This window comes from Rhinolophus sinicus, chromosome 1, assembly GCF_057876585.1.
Source record: "Rhinolophus sinicus isolate RSI-liver-muscle chromosome 1, RSI-T2T, whole genome shotgun sequence".
Taxonomy (NCBI): Eukaryota; Metazoa; Chordata; class Mammalia; order Chiroptera; family Rhinolophidae; genus Rhinolophus; species Rhinolophus sinicus.
Window position 1 is genome coordinate 146,326,966 of NC_142501.1, and position 13,129 is coordinate 146,340,094.

A 13,129-nucleotide genomic window follows, 5' to 3' on the forward strand; every position below is an offset into this window, starting at 1 on the left:
AGCCGCTGTGAGGGCCCCAAGTGACTTTGTGCTTGTCTTCCTAATACGACTGATCCTGGCATCGTTCCCTTGAGAAGCCAGCATCTATAGGCGTCCCAGTCCACGTCTCTCCTGGGATAATTCCAAAAGTGGAGAGAGAGAGTGCGAGCACGTATAGCATCTGCTCACACTACAGAGCATGCCACTGGTTCTGTGTTCTGGCACTTGCTTTGCTCCATGTGAATCTCCTATGTCTCGGCTAGAAGCTCATGTCAGGGGCTGGAAAAGACCATCCGCTCCCTCCATGGACTGCGACCATGAAATCCACTGTATGGGAGCCTCACATGGACGAGCTTCCTTCAGGGGCCCCACAAAATCCTAGGGAAGTGGGAACTTCCTTTTCTACCCCATTTCAAGCCTCAGCCATTCTTTTTTAAGACGTGGTATATACTGTGTTTCCCCCCAAATAAGACCGGGTCTTATATTAAGGTTTGCTCCAAAAGACGCATTAGGGCTTATGTTCAGGGGATGTCATCCTGAAAACTCATGATAGGGCTTATTTTCCAGTTAGGTCTTATTTTTGGGAAAACGCAGTATACACAATGGGATACTATTCTGCTAGAAGAAAAGATGAAATAGTGCCATTTGCAGCAACATAGATGGATCTTGAGATTATTATGCTGAATGAAATGAGTCAGAAAAGTTGAGAACCATATGATTTCACTGATATATGGTATATGAAACAGAAAGCAACAAAGGAACAAGACAAACACAGAAACAAAAACTCATAGACACAGACAATAGTTTAGTGGTTACCAGAGGGTAAGGGGGAGGAGGGTGGTAGATGAGGGTAAGGGGGATCAAATATATGGTGATGGAAGGAGAACTGACTCTGGGTGGTGCACACACAATGTGATATATAGATGATGCCTTATAGAATTGTACATCTGAAACCTATGTAACTTTACTAACTATTGTCACCCCAATAAACTTTAATTTAAAAAAAAAAGAAGAAAAACGATTTATTTTGGTAAAAATATTTAACATGAGATCTAGTCTCTTAAATTTTAAGTGTACAATATGTTATTGTTGACTACAGTACAGTGTTGTACAGCAGATCTCTGGAGTTTATTGATCTTATTTAAACTGAAACTTTATGCCAGTTGATTGATAAGTCTCCATTTCTCCCTGCCCTCAGCCCCTGGCAACCATGGATTTTAGGAATTTGACTGTTTTATGTACCTTACGTAGGTGGAAACATGTAGTACTTGTCTTTCTGTCTCTGGGCTTATGTCACTTAGCCTAATGTCCTCAAGGCCCACCTGTATTATCACATATTACAGGATTTCATTCTTTTTTAAGTCAAGCCTCAGACATTCCCTGGAAGAAGCCAAGAGCAGGACCCTAATTTAGTCCCATGTTTGGGGAGGTCAGCCTGGAATCCTGAAGTGTCCTGTGCAGGATAAGAGTAGCATAAGGTTTTACAGTGTTGCAACTCGATTCTCCCAGCAATGCTCCATTTCATTTTCAAGGACACTAGCACTCAGAGAGATTGAGCGACTTGCCCCACGTCTCGCCAGTTGAGAACAGTGGGGCAGGTGCCGAGTTCTGGCTTCATTCCAGCTCATAGACTTCAGGTACACGGTGACACTGGTTCTGATTTTTCTCAAGTCAGGGAAGACATGGGGACATGGGCATTAAATCCCGTGGAGGCTGAAATCAGACTCACTAAGTAACCAGGACTTCGGAGGATGAGACTCGTCCTTACTTGCAGGTAGTTAGGCATCATGCCGCTGTCCTCTCGCCCACACCAGCCAGCTGCCACGTGTGATTCCTGTGCCCTGGAAATGTGGCTAGTCTCAACTGAGATGCACTGCATGAATCGCAAAGGCTCAGTCTGAAAAAAGAATCATTATTTAATAATTTTTATGTGGATTCTATGTTGAAATATTTTGAGTATACTGGGTGAAATAACTATATTTAAACATTGCAATTTATGTTTATAATAACATAAATATTTTATTAAAATTAATTTCACCTGCTGCTTCTTACTTTTTTAAATCGTAGGTACTAGAAAATTGAAAATAGCCATGCGGTTCACATTATGTTTCTATTGGTTTACTTCAGATTCCCCTGCATCCCTACAAGCCTTTACTTTACTTTTAGCTCCTGCTTCATTTGCCATCACTGTTAGTGGTGGGAACTGGGTAGGTCATCTGCATTGAACCCTGGAATTTAAAAGGTAGTTCACTGCATGAGTGTTATTTCACACTCAGTTAAGTGTGGTCATATTCGGGTGCTCACTGGGGACTCGGCAGTTTAGTATCAGTGAAGAAGCCTCCTAGGGGTCATGTCTCATTCATTCAACAAATAATTTTATGTAACATCTTGGTGATGGACTATTATGCCAGCCTTTGGGACTATGTCTGGGAACAAGAAAGAAACAGTCACTGGTCTCAGGGAGCTTATAATCTAGGAGAGGCAATGGACACTGTGATGGCTAATATTTTTGTCAATGTGACAGAGCCATGGAGTGCCCAGATGCATGGTCTAACATTATTCTGGGCATGTCTGTGAGGGTGCTTTTGGATGAGATTGTCATTTGAATCAGTAGGCTGAGTAAAGCAGAATGCCCTTCCCAGTGGTTGGGTCTCATCCAGTCAGTGGAAGACCTGAATGGAACCAAAAGGCTGCATAAGAAGGAACGCCAGTGGCTTGACTGGACATTGAGCTTGACATTGGTCTTCTCCTGCTTTCAGACTTGTGCTGGAACTGACACCATCGGCTCTCCCGGCTCTCAGTCCTTTGGCCTCAGATTGGAAATTGCACCACCAGCTTTCCTGGGTCTCCAGCTTTCCAACTCCAGATCTCAGGCATTCTCAGCCTCCATAACCACGTGAGCCAATTCCTTATAATAAGACTCTATCCATCCATCCATCCATCCATCCATCCATCCATCCATCCATCCATCTATCATCTATCTATCTAACCATCCTATTGGTTTTGATTCTTTGGTGAACTCTAATACAGACATTAAACAAACAATTTACATACTGAATAATTATATAACTGCTTGTGGGTGTGGAATGTGGTGAGGTGGTTGGAAAGAGCTAAAGCCTGACATCCTCAGGGTTACTCTAGGCTCTTGCCTTTTCCCAAAAAGTCCTGGATCACTGGATAATCTCCCATAATCTGGCCACCTCCTTGTGTCCACAGGGCAAGAAATGCCCTGCCAGGTCAATGCCCCAAGGCTGAGCCAGAGTGGAAAGGCTCACCCTACGCCTTTACCAGGTTTGACTCCGGGTAGGGGAGGCCAGAAAAATGAAATCTGCTCTATTTTTCAGTTCCCCATATTTCCTTTTTATTATTTAAATTTCTTTTTGATAAAATGAATTAATGAAAATAAACCCCTCAAACACCTCTGCTACTTGGTGTTCTGCAAATTTTATGAAGCTTTGACAGTGAAACTAAAAACGTCATCATTCTGTATATAACTCAATACCACATTTGCTGTTTTAGGAATAGTCTTGCATTTGATGGAGAGCCTGAGGGTAGGGTGGGGGGTGGGTGTTACCTTGTGGGGGGGTTTTAGATGCAGTAGGAGTGTGGTCAAATTAGTGAGGATGTCAGTGCTGGCTGTTTACTGTCGATGTGACCCTGGGTAAGGCATTCAAAGTTTCCTGACCCCAGTTTCTGTATGATAGGGCTTATGCCACACAGTGAGTGGGCTGCCAGGAGAATTAGTGATACAGTGTAGATAGCACCTAAAGCCACTCTAGCATATAAGACATGCCCAATTAATGGTTTCTCTTTGACATGGTGGGTAACTTTCTTGGGGAGACTCCTATGTTCTTTTCGTTGGTCCTTTGTTTGTCAGGTTGACAGAGGGACAGAATCTGAACACTTATGTTGGAACAATGTTCTGGTTACCTCGGACAGCATTCCATCCAGCCCCAAACACAGGGGTATGAAACAACAGCTCTTTTGTTATGTGTAGGGGTCTTATGGGTCAGAGACATGAACAGCACACGCAGGGATGACTTGTCTGCTCCACCGTTTGTGGGGCCTCACAGGAAGACTTGAATGGCTGGGGTCTGGAATCAGCTAGAGGCTTCTTCACACACATCTGGCTGGGTGTGAAGTGGTACCTTATTGTGGTTTTGATTAGCATTTCCCTGATGGCTCATAATGCCATCTTTTCATTCAGTTATTGGCTGTTTGTTTATCTTCTTTGGAGAAATGTCTATTCAAGTTCTTTGCCCATTTTTAAATTGGATTGTCTTTTTATTATTGACATATTAATTTTGTATGCAATTTAGATACAATTTCCTTATCAGGTACTTGATTGGCAAATGTTTTCTTCCGTTTTGTGGGGTATCTTTTCATTTTTCAGAGAATGTCTTTTGAAGTGTCCTTCAAAGTACAAATCTTAAATTTTAAGTCCAATTTATCTATTTTTTACTTTTGTTGTTTGTGTTTTTGATATCAAACTAAGAAGGCTTTGCCTGACCTGAGTTCATGAGGATTTACTCCTATATTTTCTTCTAAGACCATTATAGGTTTTGCTATGACATTTAGGTCTATAATCCATATTGGGTTAATTTTTGTATATAGTGTGAGTAAAGGGTCCAACTTCGTCCTTTTACATGTGGATGTCCAGTTTTCCCAGCATCATTTGTTGAAAACACTATTTTTCCCCTTTGAATTTTCTTGGCATCTTGGTGAAAAATCAATTGACCATAAATGTTAAGGATTTATTTCTGACTTAATTTTTTTTTTATAATTTATTTTTTAAATTTATTGGGGTGACAATTGTTAGTAAAATTACATAGATTTCAAGTGTACAATTCTGTATTACATCATCTATAAATCCCGTTGTGTGTTCACCACCCAGAGTCAGTTCTCCTTCCATCACCATATATTTGATCCCCCTTACCCTCATCTCCCACCCCCCAACCCCCTTACCCTCTGGTAACCACTAAACTATTGTCTGTGTTCTGACTTAATTTTATTCCATTTATCTATATGTCAATCCTTGTGCCATGATTCTGCAGCTTTGCAGTAAGTTTTGAAATCAGGAAATGTGAGTCCTCCAACTGTTCTTTTTCAGTATGTGATATTTTGGCACCCAAAACACAGCCCGTCACCAAAGCCAAAACTGTAGGTAAAGCAGTGAAATAAGCAATTTTGGGCAACCTGCCTCCCTTTCTGTATCCTTTTTCTTTTTATTCCACGTGAGCTTGGAGACGCTTCACGTGCTTTCTATCCATCTCTTTATCAAAGCTGCACTGTGGGGAAGAACATAATGAACTTTTTCTTACTTAGGTAGAAATGACTAAAACAGCTTAAAGTTATTACGATTCTCAGGAGAGTTTGCTTCTCAAAAAAGGGGAACAAAAATGTCTTAAACCTGAGGAATTATTCTCTACTGGTCATATTTTCTCGATAAGCACGCAGGGAAAGTGCTTTTTTCAGTCAAGGAAGTCCTCATATTACACATGAAATGATGTTATGGTTTGGACCTTATACGACCTAGGTCCAGGGCTGGCTTTATCCAAAGTTTATTGATTCTCTCTCCCCCAGTTGTGAGTTTTATACTCATCACTTACATGCTTTGTGACCTTGGACAAATTAACATCTATGAACCTCAGTTTTCTCTTATGTAAAATGGAGAAAATCATGCTTACTGCAAACATGTCTAGCATTTGCTTTGTGTAGCTGCTAAAAATAAGACCGACATACATTTTGACTGGACAAATACAACTCCAAAAAACAAATGCCCTCATCATTCTCTGGTTACTGTTCTCCAGTGACAGAGGTGAGCTTTTCATTAAAGCATTTAATTCTTCCTTACAACATCCCTAGGGATGGTATAGGAGAACTACTTAGGAAAGCCAGGTTTTATTGAAAACAATATTGGGGAAAATGAGATGGAGAGACTCAAATTCTTCCCTCAACACCAAGCACTGCTGCATATGATGTGACATCTTGCTCAGCTCTGATTTGGAACATGAATTTGCATTTGATCACCTCCAGGGATGACACGTATCTTTATATTTGCCATGCTCTTTCCAACGATCAGCATGTCTGAGCCTCAAAGCATTCCTGTGAGGGCAACTTTACTGCCATGTTACAGATGGAGGAATAACTCACAGAAGCTAACAGATTTAATACCTAAATCCATTTTCCATGAGCTTCACAGATCTGTAAGGCTGAGAATGACTTTGGACCCTAAGGTGACCACCGACACTATTCCATACACCACAGACAGACAGATATGCTTTGTTTTATGCACTTATTGGAGATTTTATCTGGTTTGGCCATTGGAGTATATCTGTTTCTAGAAGCTTCTTTGTTGTTGCTATGGGGTGGAAAATCCAAAACACCTGCATATTTTTCAGTTGCTGTGTGAGCCGGTGAGTCCCTGTAGTGCTAAGCCTGAAAACCTCTCGCTAATAACAGACCCTGGTGCTACTGTCGATCGGGACGCGCTCCCACTGCATGGAAGCGCTTTGTCACCTGGGCGAGCGCCGGGCAGGCCGAGCATTCCTGAGCCTGTCCGGTAGATGGCAGCATTGTGCAGCTGATGCCTCATCTCCCCACGCGAGCCCCGATTTTTTCCTCCCCCCTTTTCTGTGCTTGGCAGCGAGGCGCAGGTAGTTGTGCCTTCCGACTCCCGGATGCCTGCTGTGCCGCACCATCTACAGATGGTCTGTGCCTGGCGGGTCACGACAGGTCTGAATTCACAGCATAGGGCTCAGTTCGACTCGGGTGTTTTTGTGGCTCTGGGCATCACCGTTGCTTTGGCTAACTGTCCCAACTCGCTTTTTTTTTTTTTTTTTTTTTCCCATTCACGAAGTGGAAGTGTGAGGAAAGCTGATAAACGTCCCCCGTCCAAATGGTGTCCTCCCCCACTTCTTTTGTGCTGTGAGCCTTCTTCCAGGCCCCCTGGTCCGCGCCGCTCACGGTCCCAGGTCTCTGCTGCCTCCTGGTCTGGCTCTCCGGCCAACTGCACATGTGATGCCGACTATGGCCACTAGAGGGCACCATTGTCACATGCTGCTCAGGAGCCTGGCCCGGGATGGCGGCGGGCTGGTTCCACGAGGTCCAACGCCCTACGCATGACCTTGGAACTCGAACCGCCAGTGGCCGAGGTACTCCCTCTTCCTGATTATGTGGGATCTTTCACCAGGTGCTCCGAATTCCAAACCCTCAGAAATCTCATTCCACTCATCCTCCGCTTTATCGCCTGTTTTCTCAGCATCTCTGAACAGGTTGGCGCTTTCCCATCAACTTTTAAATACCTTCAGGTAAACCTATTTGGAAAAAATTCTGTTTCTGTGACACTAAATTCTCCATGCAGTCCACCCCTATCTCTCAAGGCACCCCACCCCCCAAGCTTTTGGCTAGCTTCCTCAATCCCCTTAACTCTTCCACTCTCTCCTCTCCACTTCTCAGGAGCTCATCCTTATCTCGTTTCTTCTCTCTAGAATTAACACCCTCTCCTTTCCTCCAAACTCTATCCCACCTTGGCTAGATTCTGGTGCTGAGACTTTCACCACTCTGGCTGTTTGTTTCTGTTCTGCAGGGATTTTCTTCCTTTGCCAACCCTTTGAATGTCTGTGGTCCCAGCATTCTGTTCTTGGTCCCCTTCTCACTCTCCTCACCCTTCCTGGGAACCTGTTTATGTCCTCAGAGCCCAAACCCACCACCACCTTCTCCACTACCACCAACATTTATTGATCACTGTCCTGATGATGACCACATTTTTACCTCCAGTTCAAATTTCTCTTTTGAGCTACAGACCCATTTCTTCATTTTGCCAGGCTAATAGGGGCTGCTTGGAAATATGCTTAGGAAATAGTATCTGTGCTGTTACATCGAGGATGGTAGGCAGTGTTTGTCTTGTGTGTAGCAGGGCCCTGAATGACAATGCTTCACCTCCAAACAGCTGGTGCTTCTCTTTCAATGTTTGTCTGAGATTGAAATATGCCCTTACCTAGTGTTTAACTAACTAGAGATGCAGTCACTAAACCTAATTATCCCTCCCCCCTCCACCCCGCTGAGGGGACCACCCTGGGTACATGATCTGAACTTCCTTTCCAGTCCTGGCTAATTGGACTGGGGCAGCACACTGAGCCAGAGCTACAAAAATGGGGTGGCAATGGGATTATCAGTCTTCTTTTGGGATTTTGAGACTGGGACACTGAAAGGAATGGTCTGGTTGACATATGGAGAGCTGAGCTGAAAAGTCACATAGTGGGGCGCATGTAAAAGATGAGTAAATTGAGGCAGCTGGCTGAGTAGGAGGAGGAAGAAAGATGTGAGGGTTAGATAACCCCAGAATGTCTCCACTTCCATCTTCTCAAGATATCCAACAGTATCTCTGCCATTGGTTTCTGAAGGTTTTTCTATATTCTGTCAGTAGCCTCTTCACCTTGAGCCAGCCCAGAATTCATGAAGGAGTGCAGGGAACTATAAAAGCAAAGAAAGAAACGACAGGCTGCAGAGTGGATGATCAGGGTTGAGCAGGCACCCCCAATGGACCGGCAGAAATGGAGGAGGTTCGTGGCTGGTGGTTGTGGTGGTGGAAGAAGCAGAGAGACTCTAGGCTTCACGTGGACTCGACCACTTCTATTACTGAGAATCTTCACATTCCACCTACTGCTGGATCCTAGTGGCTTGGTCAGCTGTGGGCTCCAAAAGTCTAATGTTTTTTGAAAGTGTCACGAGACCTGTGGAATGGGATAAAATCCAAAGACATAGCAACATAAAGCATTTATTGACTGCCTAGCTTATGTCAGGTGAATAAGATACGGTTCATGTCTTTAGGTAGCCCACAGTCCTTCAGGGAATACAACCACTCAAATATAACACAGGGTGAAAGTACTAACAGAGTTATATACACACAATGCTGCAGGAATATAAGAGGAGGAATAGTTTTGCCTTTGATGGGGGTAGAAGCAGACAGATTCCTACCTTCCCCTTCCTTCCCCTTTTAAAGGGGAGGTGCCTTTTGACCTGGACCTTGAAGGATGAGTAGGAGTTTGTCAGACAGTAGAGGAGTTTGCATTCTAGGGAAAGAGAAAAAGTTGAAAGATATGCGAGCATGTGGTGAAGACTTGTAGTATTGCGGTGTGTGTGAGTGGGGAGGCAAGGACAGGGGTGTCAGGGCAGCAGACAGGGAGAAGGCAGGGGACGGCCAGAATGTGAAAGATTTTGAATGTCGTGGAGCTTGGACTACATCTGAGGATGAGGCCCTGGAGGTTTTTAATCAGGGAGTCTGTAATCAGAGCTGCTTATGGAAGGACAACTGGAGGCTGAATAGAGGACACCTGGAGGGAGGAGACAGTAGAAGAGGTCAATCACAGCAGGCTTGATCGCAGTTGTATCTGACAAACTCTCTAGCAATATCCGGGGCTCAGATAAGAACGTGGGCAGGTCATAAATTGTAACTGATTGGAGCACTGTATTCAAAGAAGGCTGATGAAAATGTGCATGCTACCATCAACAGAAAGAGTCAGTGGTTCTATGGCTGTACCATGGGGTGCTGTATTTGTTCATTCATTCATTCATTCATTCATTCGTTCAGCAGATTTTTATTGAATGTCACTTTGGAGCAAGTACTGCGCTGAGTGCTGGGGATACCAAGATGTAATAGTAAGCATGGATCCTCCTGTCATGGAATCTGTGGTTGAGTGTGTGTGTGGGGGAGACAGTCATTAATCAGATAATGTCATGACCAAGCACATGGATTTCCCACTTGGAAGGAAAAGAATGTGGTTCTGTGAGCATATAACAAAGAACTCACTCTGACCTCGGCTTAAGCTGAGATGTGAAGGACTGTTGGAAGTTCACCCGGTGAAAGGAGGGGGCTTCAGGCAAGGAGCAGAGTGTAGGAAGGCCCCGTGTGTGGCCTGGGCGAGCTTGGTACGATCGAGGAACTGGAAGCCTGAGTGTGACATGAGCTGGTGAGAGAGACCGGAAGGAACCAAGCCATGGGACCTTGTCTTGTCCAGGTTGAATTTTACATACAGTATTTGTTTGAGGAGAACAGGTCAGTTAACTCTGAATGACACAAAGCTGGGAGAAAAGTGGATAATTGGAACTCCAGAGCTGAGATTTAAGAAAATCTCACAAGACTAAATTAAGAGTGATGGAGTTCAACAAATACGAAGTTCTACATTTAGATTGAAAATTTTAATTGGCTTTCTTTTTTTTTTAAAAATAATTTTTTTTACCCTTCTTCCGCCTCCCCTACCCCACTCTGGTTCAAGCCGTTGTTTCTCAGTCTAGTTGTATAGGACCCAGCTCCCTGGCCCGTGCTGGTATTATGAGCTTTGTGCTCTGCCCCCCAGGCTGAGGCAGTCGGTTGCCACTCAACAAAAGCTCATGGCAGCTCTTGCTGGCTGCCAGCCACTCAAGCTGGCTACCGGCCACTCCTGGCAGCATACATCAGCTTATGCAGACCTCCGGCTGCTCATGGCAGCCCAGCTCCAGGGAGAGCCGTTGTTCACAGTCTTAGTTGTGGAGGGTGCATCTCACTGGCCCACGTGGGAATCGAACCAGCGACCTCAGCGTTAGGAGCACGGCGCTCCTACCACCTGAGCCACCAGGCCAGCCCAATTTGGCTTTCAAAGAATTATGTACAAGGATGTTTATCACTGCATATTTTTTTTTCTTCTCATCTACCCCCCCCCTTACCCTCTGGTAACCACTAAACTGTGCTCTGTGTCTATGAGTTTTTGTTTCTTTAACTGCGTATTTATAATAAGGAAAATAGGGAAAAAGTAATATCCAACTATTGGAAAATGTGTTCAGATACTAGCTTCTCCATTTACTAGAATAGTAAAGCCACGTCATTGGACAAGTTACATAGCCTCTTTGTGCCTTAGTTTCTTTATCTAGAATATAGAGTTATCAATGTTACCTGACATAGTAAGGGCTACACAAGCTCTACATGAGTGTTGGCTAATATTGTTACTCGCATTATGTTTCCAAATATGTTAATACTTGCATTATGTTTCCAAATATGTTTAATGTCATTAAAAAATGCTCAGTATATAATGCTAATTGAGGAAAATATACATTATGCAGTTTAGTCCCTTTTTATTATACATTACGTGGGTTTGTGTTTTTGTGTAGTTTTTATCTTCTGCTTTGTCAGCTTGGGGTGGAAGAGATGGTCACGTGTGTTCAGCGAACTGAGCAGGGTAGAAGAAAATGCCCTTCTCTTTCTCAGGGGTCCCCTTCAGTGCTATAGTTAAGGGTCCTCAGTTCCAGGCTATTCAGACTACAGGGTTAGTGATACTCCCCGGTGCTTTGTGGAGAGAGCCTTGGAGAATGTGATGGATACACTGTGGGGCTGTATCTGCTGCTCCCAACACGAGTGTCCAGAGCAGTCGTCCACCACTGCTGTGGACCATCCTGGCTGTGCTGTCACAGCTGCTCGGGGGATGGTTCCCATGGTACCAGAAAGAGGAGATTTCTTCTTGTTCTTCTATACCAACCATGGCCTGGCCTCCCTGTGTTTCAGCTTCTTAGTCTGCCCTCACACTCATTTTTCTCAAAGCGTGCCCTTGGTGTCCCACTGGCTACTGCCATAGAGAGTTCCTGTCTTGTGCTATACCTAAATCCCATCCCCTTCCACACCAGTAATTCAGTAATCCAGGCTCCAGCATACCAATTAAACTCATCAGACATGTTGAAAAGTAGTGAACCTAAGGAGAAATATTGGGGGCTTGATTTATTTCCTCTTAGGAAGTTTCCAGCCTCTCTCTTAAGCAGGCTCACCTACTCCCCAGTGACATTTGGCTTTAGTACCAGGGGATGAGATGGACAACCTTTGTCAAAAAAAGAATTGTCCTATGACTGATATTCTTGCCTCTGGATGATGGGTGCCTCTGCCTACATCTGCGAAACTAAAAGTAACGGTTCATCTGATTATTTTTAGGACACACGTGCATCCCAACCTGATATGTTAGACATGGACTTGGAAGTGGCCGTTAACTTTTAACTTGTAGATTATTTGCTAACAAAATTTTTTTTAAATTTTCTCTCATTAGGGACACTTCTGTATATTCATGAAAAGGAAAGTGACTGGAAATAACTGTACTACAATATTAGTCATGCTTACAGGTGGTGGGATTCCAACGGACTGTTTTCTTTTTTATATATTTTGTTACATTTTCCAGATTTTCAACAACGAATATGTATTGCTATCAAAGTTAGAACCATAGATCCTGCCAATAAATTATTTTAAAAGAAGCAGTCATATGAATGAACACCAGGTAGAGGTAGCTGGGTGAATTTTTGCCCCTGTTCGGGATCCATCTCGGATATTCTAAATGACAGCCCCATTTCCTGCAGGCAGAACTGGCTCTCGCCTAGTACCTGTTTTATGAGCCCCGTATGACTCCCAGATGGAGGTTTGGAATTAGTCTTTGTGTTGGGTTCTATGTCTGAGTTCTAAGCCTTCCAACAGGGCTACTGGTCACAGCCACCCACTCACAAGTTCTGCCATTGGGAGATCTGTGTGGGATCCCCAATATTACCCTCAGGTTCAACGGTTTGCTAGAAGGACTCACAGAACTCAGAAAAGATGTTATACTCACAGTTATGGTTTATTACGGTGAAAGGATACAGATTAAAATCAACCAAGGAAACAGGAGTATAGGGGGGAGTCCTAGAGAAACCAGGCTTGAGTTTGCAGTTGTCCTCACCCAGTGGAGTCACAGGGACAGCGCTTCATTCCCCCAGCCTGACAGCGCACATGAAGTGTTGCTAGTTTGAGCCTTGGTGTCCAGGGTCTGTCATGGAGGCCTGGAGTGACCCTGTGACTAACCTTCACTACTCAGTCTCCAGCCTCCACAGAGTCAAACTGATAGAATCTGGCCCAGGGCCCCAGGCAAACGAGAACAGGCATTTACCACATTTACCACATATCACATCATTAGCATAAACTGTCATGTCCCCAGGCTCCAGGTATACAAACATACTCTTCTCAGGCAGGATATTCCACAGGCTTACCTTCACCTCCTAGTGAGAGTTAGTCCTTTCTTTGGCATGTGCAGAGTTTGAGCACCCCAACCCTGCTAAGTTAACCATTTACTGCAGAGGCGATCAGGCTCTACAAGCTTGGACCTAACGC

At 44.1% G+C, this 13,129-nt stretch overlaps 1 long non-coding RNA gene across 1 annotated transcript in view; it reads left to right on the forward strand.

The window, feature by feature from the left end:
- The first annotated feature begins 2,743 nt into the window (after window positions 1-2,743).
- LOC141568315 (uncharacterized) overlaps window positions 2,744-13,129 on the forward strand; it is a 696,414-nt gene continuing 686,028 nt past the window's right edge. The window contains exon 1 of the long non-coding RNA XR_012491444.2: window positions 2,744-2,875. This is a non-coding gene — a long non-coding RNA (uncharacterized LOC141568315). The remainder of the gene's footprint in view (window positions 2,876-13,129) is intronic.